Here is a 10,852-nt window from a genome sequence, read left to right on the forward strand (position 1 = left end):
GATATATAAGGCAATGATTATGAAATATAGGCATCACATCCGTGTCAAGTAGACTGAAACGATTCTGCATCTACTACTATTACTCCACACATCGGCCGACTCCTGCCTGCATCTAGAGTATTAAGTTCATGAATAACAGAGTAATGCATTAAGTAAGATGACATGGTGTAGAGGAATAAACTCAAGCAATATGATGTAAACCCCATCTTTTTATCCTCGATGGAAACAATACAATATGTGTCTTGCTGCCCCTACTGTCACTGGGAAAGGACAACGCAAGATTGAACCCAAAGCTAAGCATTTCTCCCATTGCAAGAAAAACCAATCTAGTTGGCCAAACTAAATCGATAGTTCGAAGAGAATTACAAAGATATCAAATCATGCATATAAGATTTCAGAGAAGATTCAAATAATATTCATAGATAAGCTGATCATAAATCCACAATTCATCGAATCTCGACAAGCACACCGCAAAAGAAGATTACATCGGATAGATCTCCAAAAACATCGAGGAGAACATGGTATTGAGAATCAAGGAGAGAGAAGAAGTCATCTAGCTACTGGCTATGGACCCGTAGGTCTGAGGTAAACTACTCACGCTTCATCGGAAGGGCAATAGAGTTGATGTAGAAGCCCTCTGTGATCGAATCCCCTCCGGCAGGGTGCTAAAAAAGGTCCCTAGATGGGATCTCATGGGAACAGAAGGTTGCGGCGGTGGAAGTGTTTTCGTGGATGCTTTTGGTGGTTTGGGAATATATGTGAATATATAGGAGGAAGATCTAGGTCAGGGGATCACCGAGGGACCCACAAGGTAGGAGAGCGCACCCTTGTGGCCGCCTCGTGGCTCTTCTGACTTGCACTCCAAGTCTCCTGGGTGTCTTCTAGTCCAAGAAAAATCATCGCGGAGGTTTTATTCCGTTTGGACTCTGTTTGGTATTCCTTTTCTGCGAAGCTCAAAAACAAGGAAAAAACAGAAACTGGCACTGGGCTCTAGGTTAATAAGTTAGTCCCGAGAATAATATAAAATAGAATATTAATGCATATAAAACATCCAAAACAGATAATATAAATAGCATGGAACAATCAAAAATTATAGATACGTTGGAGACGTATCAAGCATCCCCAATCTTAATTCATGCTTGTCCTTGAGTATGTAAATGATAAAAACAGAATTTTTGATGTGGAATGCTACCTAACATATTTATCCATGTAATTTTCTTTATTGTGGCATGAATGTTTAGATCCATAAGATTCAAAACAAAAGTTTAATATTGACATAAAAACAATAATACTTCAAGCATACTAACAAGGTAATTGTGTCTTCTCAAAATAACATGGTCAAAGAAAGCTTATCCCTACAAAATCATATAGACTGGCTATGCTCCATCTTCATCACAGAAAATATTCAAATCATGTGCAACCCCGATGACAAGCCAAGCAATTATTTCATACTTTTGATGTTCTCGAACTTTTTCAACTTTCACGCAATACATGAGCGTGAGCCATGGCCATAGCACTATAGGTGGAATAGTATATGGTGGTTGTGGAGAAGACAAAAAGAGGGCGATAGTCTCACATCAACTAGGCGTATCAACGGGCTATGGAGATGCCCATCAATAGATATCAATGTGAGTGAGTAGGGATTGCCATGCAACGGATGCACTAGAGCTATAAGTGTATGAAAGCTCAAAAAGAAACTAAGTGGGTGTGCATCCAACTCGCTTGCTCACGAAGACCTAGGGCAATTTGAGGAACCCATCATTGGAATATACAAGCCAAGTTTGAAAAATTCCCACTAGTATATGAAAGTTGCAACATAGGAGACTCTCTATCATGAAGATCATGGTGCTACTTTGAAGCACAAGTGTGGTAAAAGGATAGTAACATCGCCCCTTCTCTCTTTTCTCTCATTTTTATTGAATGGGCTTCTTTTGCCTCTTTTATTTTTTGTAAAGTCCAGAGACTCATCCCGACTTGTGGGGGAATCATAGCTTCCATCATCCTTTCCTCACATGGGACAATGCTCTAATAATGAAGATCATCACACTTTTATTTACTTACAACTCAAGAATTACAACTCGATACCGAGAACAAAATATGACTCTATATGAATGCCTCCGGCGGTGTGCCAGGATGTGCAATGAATCAAGACTGACATGTATGAAAGAATTATGAAAGGTGGCTTTGCCACGAATATAATGTCAACTACATGATCATGCAAAGCAATATGGCAATGATGGAACGTGTCATAATAAACGGAATGGTGGAAAGTTGCATGGCAATATATCTCGGAATGGCTATGAAAATGCCATAATAGGTAGGTATGGTGGCTGTTTTGAGGAAGGTATATGGTGGGTGTATGGTACCGGCGAAATTTGCGCGACACTAGAGAGGCTAGCAATGGTGGAAGGGTGAGAGTGCGTATAATCCATGGACTCAACATTAGTCATAAAGAACTCACATACTTATTGCAAGAATCTATTAGTCGTTGAAACAAAGTACTACTCGCATGCTCCTAGGGGGATAGATTGGTAGGAAAAGACCATCGCTCATCCCCGACCGCCACTCATAAGGAAGACAATCAATAAATAAATCATGCTCCGACTTCATCACATAAAGGTTCACCATACGTGCATGCTACGGGAATCACAAACTTTAACACAAGTATTTCTACAATCCACAATTACTCACTAGCAGTGGCGGAGCTACAAGGAAAAAACTGGGCGGGCCAAGTTACTGAAGAGCACACAAAATTTTAAAATTGGAACCATATACTATTTCAGTAGGCATAATCAGTACAGAGCTACATACTTGTTCTCATTGATTACAAGATGCACACACATATTTATGTACATATATACTAGTACTAAGCAAAAGAAGCCATAATAGTTTAGCATCAGTCTTGACTCTTGACCATCATGGTGTTACATACTATAAATCAGCTTTCCGATCCGCAATGCTTCTAAAGACATCAATGATGTGTTCATAGCTGTATTTCTCCAGAATTTCACCCTCTATGCTAACTAGCAAGTTGTTGGCAAGATGATCATCTTCCATCTTATTCCGCAACCTTGTTTTAATGATCTTCATACTATAAAATGCACGTTCAGCACTCGCCATAGAAACTGGGAGGGTAATGAGCAAACGTAGTAGCCTTTCAATCAAATTAAAGATATTATGTCTTCCTGTCTCCACAAGGCATCGGCAAAGATCAATTAAGGTTGATATATTTTTCATATCTTCATCCTTAGAAACATCCAAAACATAGTGTTTTAGTTATAGTTCTAATCCATATATATCTTGCTATGAGAAGTCAGCTGGGTAGTATTTTTTCACCATCTCACATATATCACTAGCTTTGAAGTCTCTAAATCTGTTTCTAGGAATCAAGGTAGCACTAGTAGATAGAAGATCCATTACCTTCTCATTGAACCTTCAATTTAATTCAAACAGTTGAGTATCCATCATTGCAAAGAATATTTCCACTCGAAAGTAATGCTCCTTGGTGAACTGATCAGGCTGATGACAGGCACGCCCACCACGCAAGATGTAAGTTTCCTCAAAGTTAGGAATGTCTATGGAATGGTTTGTACATAACTCAATAACCATGACAATAAATTCTGCATATCCATCATCTGATGTCAGCTGCTGAAGACGCTCTTTTGTCGAGGACACTAGACGAACAGCATTCACAATATCTTGTGACTTCTTCTGTAAGGCTTGACCAAGTAGTTCAGTTATCTCAAATATTTCTTTCATCAAACATAAGATAAATATGAACTCAAAGGAGGACAAGTAGCTAAAACAAGTGTCTGCATCCGCACGAATTGAGCCAATGGATCTATCAGCAGCTATATCTTGGATAACAGAAACAACAGCATCAAACATCTTCAAAAGACTGTAAACTGAACCAAAATGAGAACCCCACCTTGTGTCTCCTGGTCTCTTAAGGTTGCGGATCTGGTTTAAACCTCGCCCTGTCTCTATGCTAGAAATAGCGATTGCATTTTCTAGTTCAACAAGCTGCGCATGGTGGAGCTCATCATGGCGCTTCTAAGAGGAGTTAACGGTGTTTACGAGACACACCAATTTCTGAAAGAATTGGGAAATAGGAACCACTTCTTTGGATGCATCAACAAGAGCAAGCTGCAAGCGATGGGCATAACAATGCGCATAATAAGCATATGGGCATTCTTGGAGAAATAGAGCTTGTAGTCCATTCAAATCACCTCTCATATTACTAGCCCCGTCATAACCTTGTCCCCGAAGGTTCTGGATGTCAAAACCATGGTTTGATAAGACATAGGTCAGCTTATTTTTAAGTGTCAAAGACCTTGTGTTTTCTACATGTATCAAGTCAAAGAATCTCTCTTGCAAAACACCACCTTTATCGACAAACCTGAGAATCAGCGCCATCTGCTCTCTCTTTGCTACATCACATGTTTCGTCCACTAAAATGGAGAACTTAGAATCTCCAATTTCCTCGCGGATATGCTTCCTGATTTTACATGCAAATATACTCAATATCTCCTTTTGAATATCAGGTGATGTGTACTTTGAATTATACGGAGCATTCCCCATCACAACTTTGGCAACCTCGGGGTTGAATTCTGCGAGAAGCTCCACCATTTCAAGAAAAATTCCTTTAATTTTGGACTGAGGTCTTTCATCATGCCCTCTAAAAGCACAAGCTTGACGTGCGAGCCACTTGACAACTGCAATTGAGACTTTCAAACGCAAACAGTTTCTTTCTACTTTCTCCTTGTCCTTTGCTACCATCACATTTTCTATGTGGCATGGTTGATTGAGTAAGGCATGACATTCTGTGACTGCATTGTTGTGAGATGAGCATGGACCAGAACCTATGTGGGTTAAAAATGCACAATGTTTTCCACAATTAACCCTCTTCCAACTATCAAAGCCATCGACTGTGAATACATGAGAACCACCTCTTGTACTTTCTTTTTTGCTGGCGACAAAGCAATATAGACAATACGCACGATGTTTGTCCTCTGAATACTCTAGCCATGAGGGGAATTGAGCAAACCAATTGTACTTGAAGCAGCGCTGATGCCCTATTTCACCTGAAGGTTCATAATTCTGTAGACGGGGTTGCATAGCAGTCAACAATAAATATGCTCGCCGCACACTATCTCTTTGCTCTGGTGGATATTGCCAAATCTGCGGGCGTAATCCTGGGTCGCGCTGCAAGAATTCGATACCTTTAAATAGAACCGGTTGATTTTGTTGAAGACCATTTTGGTTCTGCTGTTGCTCCAATTCAACCAAGTGTAGAGGAATTGGATGATCTGCAGGTGGTGAAGGATCCTCCTCAACTTCATTTGTATCATCTCTTTTCCTTTTAAAAACTAAATCAATTCTTTGCTGACTAGCTTTGCCCATGACAGATGCACCTAAATTACAGTTTGTAAGGATCAGCTGACTGAAAATTTCTCACTCTGATTTCAGATTTACTTTGACCCGTACAGCTGAAATTGGGGAAACAATTCAAGAGAGAAATTTACCTGACGAAATTGACTGCTCGTTGTCCTCTTGGGTCGTCTACATCACGGCAATGATGCTGGAATGGTCGTCCTCGTAGCGGCCAGTAGCTCAATTCCAGTCGCCGCTCGTTGCTCTGCTTGCCGCCGCTGCCGGGTCGCCACTGCCCACTGGCCGGCTCGCCGCCGCAGCTAGTGCTGCCACATCAGATGGTGGATGAGGGATGGATTGCCACTGGCAGCAGAGTTGAGGTTAGCTCCGACTAGCTGTGGCCGCGCCAGCTGCTGGTCCTCCGCCGCCGTCCGGTGACGTGCCCTAGTGAAGTACGCGAACAGGGGATGGATTAGGCAGCTGTTCTGTTGACTGTTGGACTGGAACGCCTTTGACCCTTTGTGTTATGGAGCGTAGTGGGCTGGCCATCATGTGGGCTGTGTGTTTGGGCTATGTCGCACATGTATATATATTTTTTCGCGATTTTGCAGGGCGGGCCACGACACAGTTTTGCCCGTGAGTAGCTCCGCCAGTGCTCACTAGCATGACTCTAATATCACCATCTCTATATCTCAAAACAATCATAAGGAATCAAACTTCTCATAATATTCAATGCACTTTATATGAAAGTTTTTATTATATCCTTCTTCGATGTCTATCATATTAGGACTAAATTCATAACCAAAGCAAATTACCATGCTGTTTAGAGACTCTCAAAATAATATAAGTGAAGCATGAGAGTTCAATAATTTCTACAAAATAAAGCCACCGCCATGCTCTAAAAAGATATAACTGAAGCACTAGAGCAAAATTGCCTAGCTCAAAAGATATAAGTGAAGCACATAGAATATTCTAATAAATCACGATTCATGTGTGCCCCTCTCAAAAAGTGTGTACAGCAAGGATGATTGTGGAAAACTAAAAAGTAAAGACTCATATCGTACAAGACGCTCCACTCAAAACACATATCATGTGGTGAATAAAAATATAGCCTCAAGTAAAGTTACCGATAGACGAAGACGAAAGAGGGGATGCCTTCCGGGGCATCCCCAAGTTTAGGCTCTTGGTTCTCCTTAAATATTACCTTGGGGTGCCTTGGGCATCCCCAAGCTTAGGCTCTTGCCACTCCTTATTCCTTAGTCCATCAAATCCTTACCCAAAACTTGAAAACTTCACAACACAAAACTCAACAGAAAATCTCATAAGCTCCGTTAGTATAAGAGAATAAGTCACCACTTTTGGTACTATTGTGAACTCATTCTTTATTTATATTGGTGTAATATCTAATGTATTCCAACTTTTCCATGGTTCGTACCCCCCGATACTACCCATAGATTCATCAAAATAAGAAAAACAACACATAGAAAACAAAATCTGTCAAAAACAGAACAGTCTGTAGTAATCTATAACTCTAGAATACTTCTGTAACTCCAAAAATTCTGAAAATTTAGGAAAACCTGGGAAATTTGTTTAAATCTTCTTCAAAAAGAATCAGTATTTTATCACGCTTATGTTAAAAATTAGAATTGTTTTCCTGAGCGCAAAAGTTTTTGTTTTTCAGCAAGATCAAATCAACTATCACCGTAAGCCATCCCAAAGGTCTTACTTGGCACAAACACTAATTAAAACACAAAAACACATCTAACCAAAGGCTAGATGAATTATTTATTTCAAAACAGAACCAAAAATCAAAGAATAAAAATAAAATTGGGTTGCCTCCCAACAAGCGCTATTGTTTAACGCCCTTAGCTAGGCATAAAAACACAAATAGATCTAGGTATTGTCATCTTCGGTATGCAATTCTTCAATTACACACTTATAATCCTTAGGAGATTCTTTGGTTCTATCAATAATCAAACTCCTAGGCAATAAATCAAGAAATTCCCTCGTGGCAATTGGTTCCTTAATAATATCAAAAAAATTGGGGTGAACACTTATTGTTTTGAGATCTTCATTTTCTTTACTAGAAGAATCACCCTTATTCTTAGGAACATAAATAAACTTGGCAATCTTAGTAGGAGGAAGAATTTGAGTAGTTTTAACAGAGGAAAAAGCGGAACCCAAGTTGGTAATAATATCTTCTAGTTTGCCAATTCTAGTAGAATCCTGATCTATCTTTTCATTAACTATGGGTTCCTTTTCCCAAAGATTCTTTAAAGTAACTCCTACCTTAGATCCATATTGAGTAATCTGATTATGAATCGTTTTATCCAAATTTTCAATCAATTCTACGGTAGCAATTTTATTCTCAATAATATAAAGCCTTTGCATCACATGTTCCAAGGTTAAAATAGTTCCATTGAGCAAAAGAGGTGGTGGCCCTAATAAATCTATCATAGCATTGTAAGAATCAAAAGTATGGCTCCCCAAGAATTTCCCTTCAGTAATGGTATCTAGAACATATCTATTCCAAGGAATAATGCCCACATAAAAATTGCGAAGAAGAACGGCAGTAGATTGCTTTCGAGTAGATCTATTCTGAGCATTGGAAATTCTATACCAAGCATCTTTTAAATTTTCTCCCTCCCTTTGTTTAAAATTGAGGACTTCATTATCGGGAGTGCTAACAATGATGGGAGGACTAGCCATGAAAGCAAGACAAGCGATCTAACGCACGAGCACACAAAAGCAAACGGAGAAGACGAATAGAAGAGGGGCCAAGAAAAAGGCAAATCTTTTTGAAAATCGTTTTAGAAGTGGAGGAGAGGAAAATGAGAGGCAAATGGGGAATAATATAATGCAAGAGATGAGAGTTTTATGATGGGTACTTGGTATGTCTTGACTTGGAATAGATCTCCCCGGCAACGGCGCTAGAAATTCTTCCTGCTACTTCTTGACCTTGCGTTGGTTTTTCCCTTGAAGAGGAAAGGGTGATGCAGCAAAGTAGAGATAAGTATTTCCCTCAGCTTGAGAACCAAGGTATCAATCCAGTAGGAGACAACGCACAAATCACCAATACCTGCACAAACAATCAAACAACTTGCACCCAACGCGATAAAGGGGTTGTCAATCCCTTTACGGTCACTTGCAAGAGTGAGATCTGATAGAGATAGATAAAACTAAACAAAAGATAAAGTAAATATTTTGGGTTTTTTGGTTTATAGATAGGAAAGTAAAAGATTGCAAAATAGTAGATCGGAAACTAATATGATGGAAAATAGAAGATCGGAAACTTGTATGATGGAAAATAGACCCGTTGGTCATAGGTTTCACTAGAGGCTTCTCTCAAGATAGCAAATAATACAGTGGGTGAACAAATTACTGTCGAGCAATTGATAGAACAGCGCAAAGTTATGACGATATCTAAGGCAATGATTATGAAATATAGGCATCATGTCCGTGTCAAGTATACCGAAACGATTCTGCATCTACTATTATTACTCCACACATCGACCGACTCCTGCCTGCATCTAGAGTATTAAGTTCATGAAGAACAGAGTAACGCATTAAGTAAGATGACATGATGTAGAGGAATAAACTCAAGCAATCTGATGTAAACCCCATCTTTTTATCCTCGATGGCAACAATACAATACGTGCCTTGCTGCCCCTATTGTCACTGGGAAAGGACAGCGCAAGATTGAACCCAAAGCTAAGGACTTCTCCCATTGCAAGAAAAACCAATCTAGTTGTCCACACTAAACCGATAGTTCGAAGAGAATTACAAAGATATCAAATCATGCATATAAGAACTCAGAGAAGATTCAAATAATATTCATAGATAAGCTGATCATAAATCCACAATTCATCGGATCTCGACAAACACACCGCAAAAGAATATTACATCGGATAGATCTCCAAGAACATCAAGGAGAACATGGTATTGAGAATCAAAGAGAGAGAAGAAGCCATCTAGCTACTAGCTATGGACCCGTAGGTCTGAGGTAAACTACTCACGCTTCATCGGAAGGGCAATAGAGTTGATGTAGAAGCCCTCCGTGATCGAATCCCCCTCCGGCAGGGTGCCGGAAAAGGTCCGTAGATGGGATCTCATGGGAACAGAAGGTTGCGGCAGTGGAAAAGTGTTTTCGTGGATGCTTCTAGTGGTTTGGGAATATATCTGAATATATAGGAGGAAGATCTAGGTCAGGGGATCACCAAGGGGCCCACAAGGTAGGGGGCGCGCCCTACCCCCTGAGCACGCCCTCCACCCTTGTGGCCGCCTCGTGGCTCTCCCGACTTGCACTCCAAGTCTCCTGGGTGTCTTCTGGTCCAAGAAAAATCATCGCGAAGGTTTTATTCGGTTTGGACTCCGTTTGGTGTTCCTTTTCTACGAAGCTCAAAAACAAGGAAAAAACAGAAAGTGGCACTGGGCTCTAGGTTAATAAGTTAGTCCGAAAAATAATATAAAATAGCATATTAATGCATATAAAACATCCAAAACCGATAATATAATAGCATGGAACAATCAAAAATTATACATATGTTGGAGACGTATCATTGTCAAGAATAGCGCCTTGCCGTTAGTGAACGTGTCACTCCTACTCACAGAAAGACATTTGCTCAGTTGGACTCTCAGATGAAGAACGTCATTTGTGGTTGATAGCCCACAAGTATAAGGGGTCGTCTGTAGCCTTTTTCGATAAATAAGAGTGTCGAACCCAACGAGGAGCTAAAGGTAGAACAAATATTCCCTCAGGTTCTATCGACCACTGGTACAACTCTAAGCACACTTAACGTTCGATTTACCTAGAACAAGTATGAAACTATTTTGTAGGTGTAGGATAAGTTTGCAAGAATAAAAGTAGAAGTACTTAGCTACATCGCTTTACCTAGAACAAGTATGAAACTATTTTGTAGGTGTAGGATAAGTTTGCAAGAATAAAACTAGAAGTATTTAGCTAGAATAAAACTACGAGTAATTTGCAAGATAATATAAGTTAGTTGTTTAGTAGAAAACTTTTTTTAACACAAGAGAAAGATTTGTCCCAAGGCAATCGATAACTAGACCGGTAATCATTACTGCAATTTTATATGAGGGAGAGACATGAGCTAACATACTTTCCGTACTTGGATCATATGAACTTATGATTGGAACTCTAGCAAGCATACGTAACTACCAAAGATCATTAAGGTAAAACCTAACCATAGCATTAGGTAGCAAGTCCTCTTTGCCCCATGCGCAACAACACACCTACTCGGGTATGTGTTTCCGTCACTCACCCCATCCACCATAAGGGAATCATGAACGTATTGGAATACCATACAGCGGGGATCCCTCATGCTTGCGCGACACGGAGGGCACCGTAGGATAGCACTAAAATAAAATATACAACTCAAACCAATCACGATCATTAATCAACCCATAGGACAAAACATATCTACTCAAACACCATAGGATGGAAACGCATCATTGGATA

The 10,852-nt window shown here is 39.9% G+C and overlaps 1 non-coding gene across 1 annotated transcript; it reads right to left on the minus strand.

Annotated features, from left to right (window-relative positions):
- Positions 1-2,753: 2,753 nt before the first annotated feature.
- On the minus strand, positions 2,754-5,870 carry LOC109732694 (uncharacterized). The gene is made up of 3 exons (XR_002225443.4): positions 5,526-5,870; positions 3,421-5,414; positions 2,754-3,246 (listed from the first exon to the last, which is right to left on the minus strand). It is a non-coding gene; the product is annotated as an uncharacterized protein (transcript).
- Positions 5,871-10,852: the final 4,982 nt, after the last annotated feature.

Source organism: Aegilops tauschii, chromosome 4, assembly GCF_002575655.3.
Source record: "Aegilops tauschii subsp. strangulata cultivar AL8/78 chromosome 4, Aet v6.0, whole genome shotgun sequence".
Taxonomy (NCBI): domain Eukaryota; kingdom Viridiplantae; phylum Streptophyta; class Magnoliopsida; order Poales; family Poaceae; genus Aegilops; species Aegilops tauschii.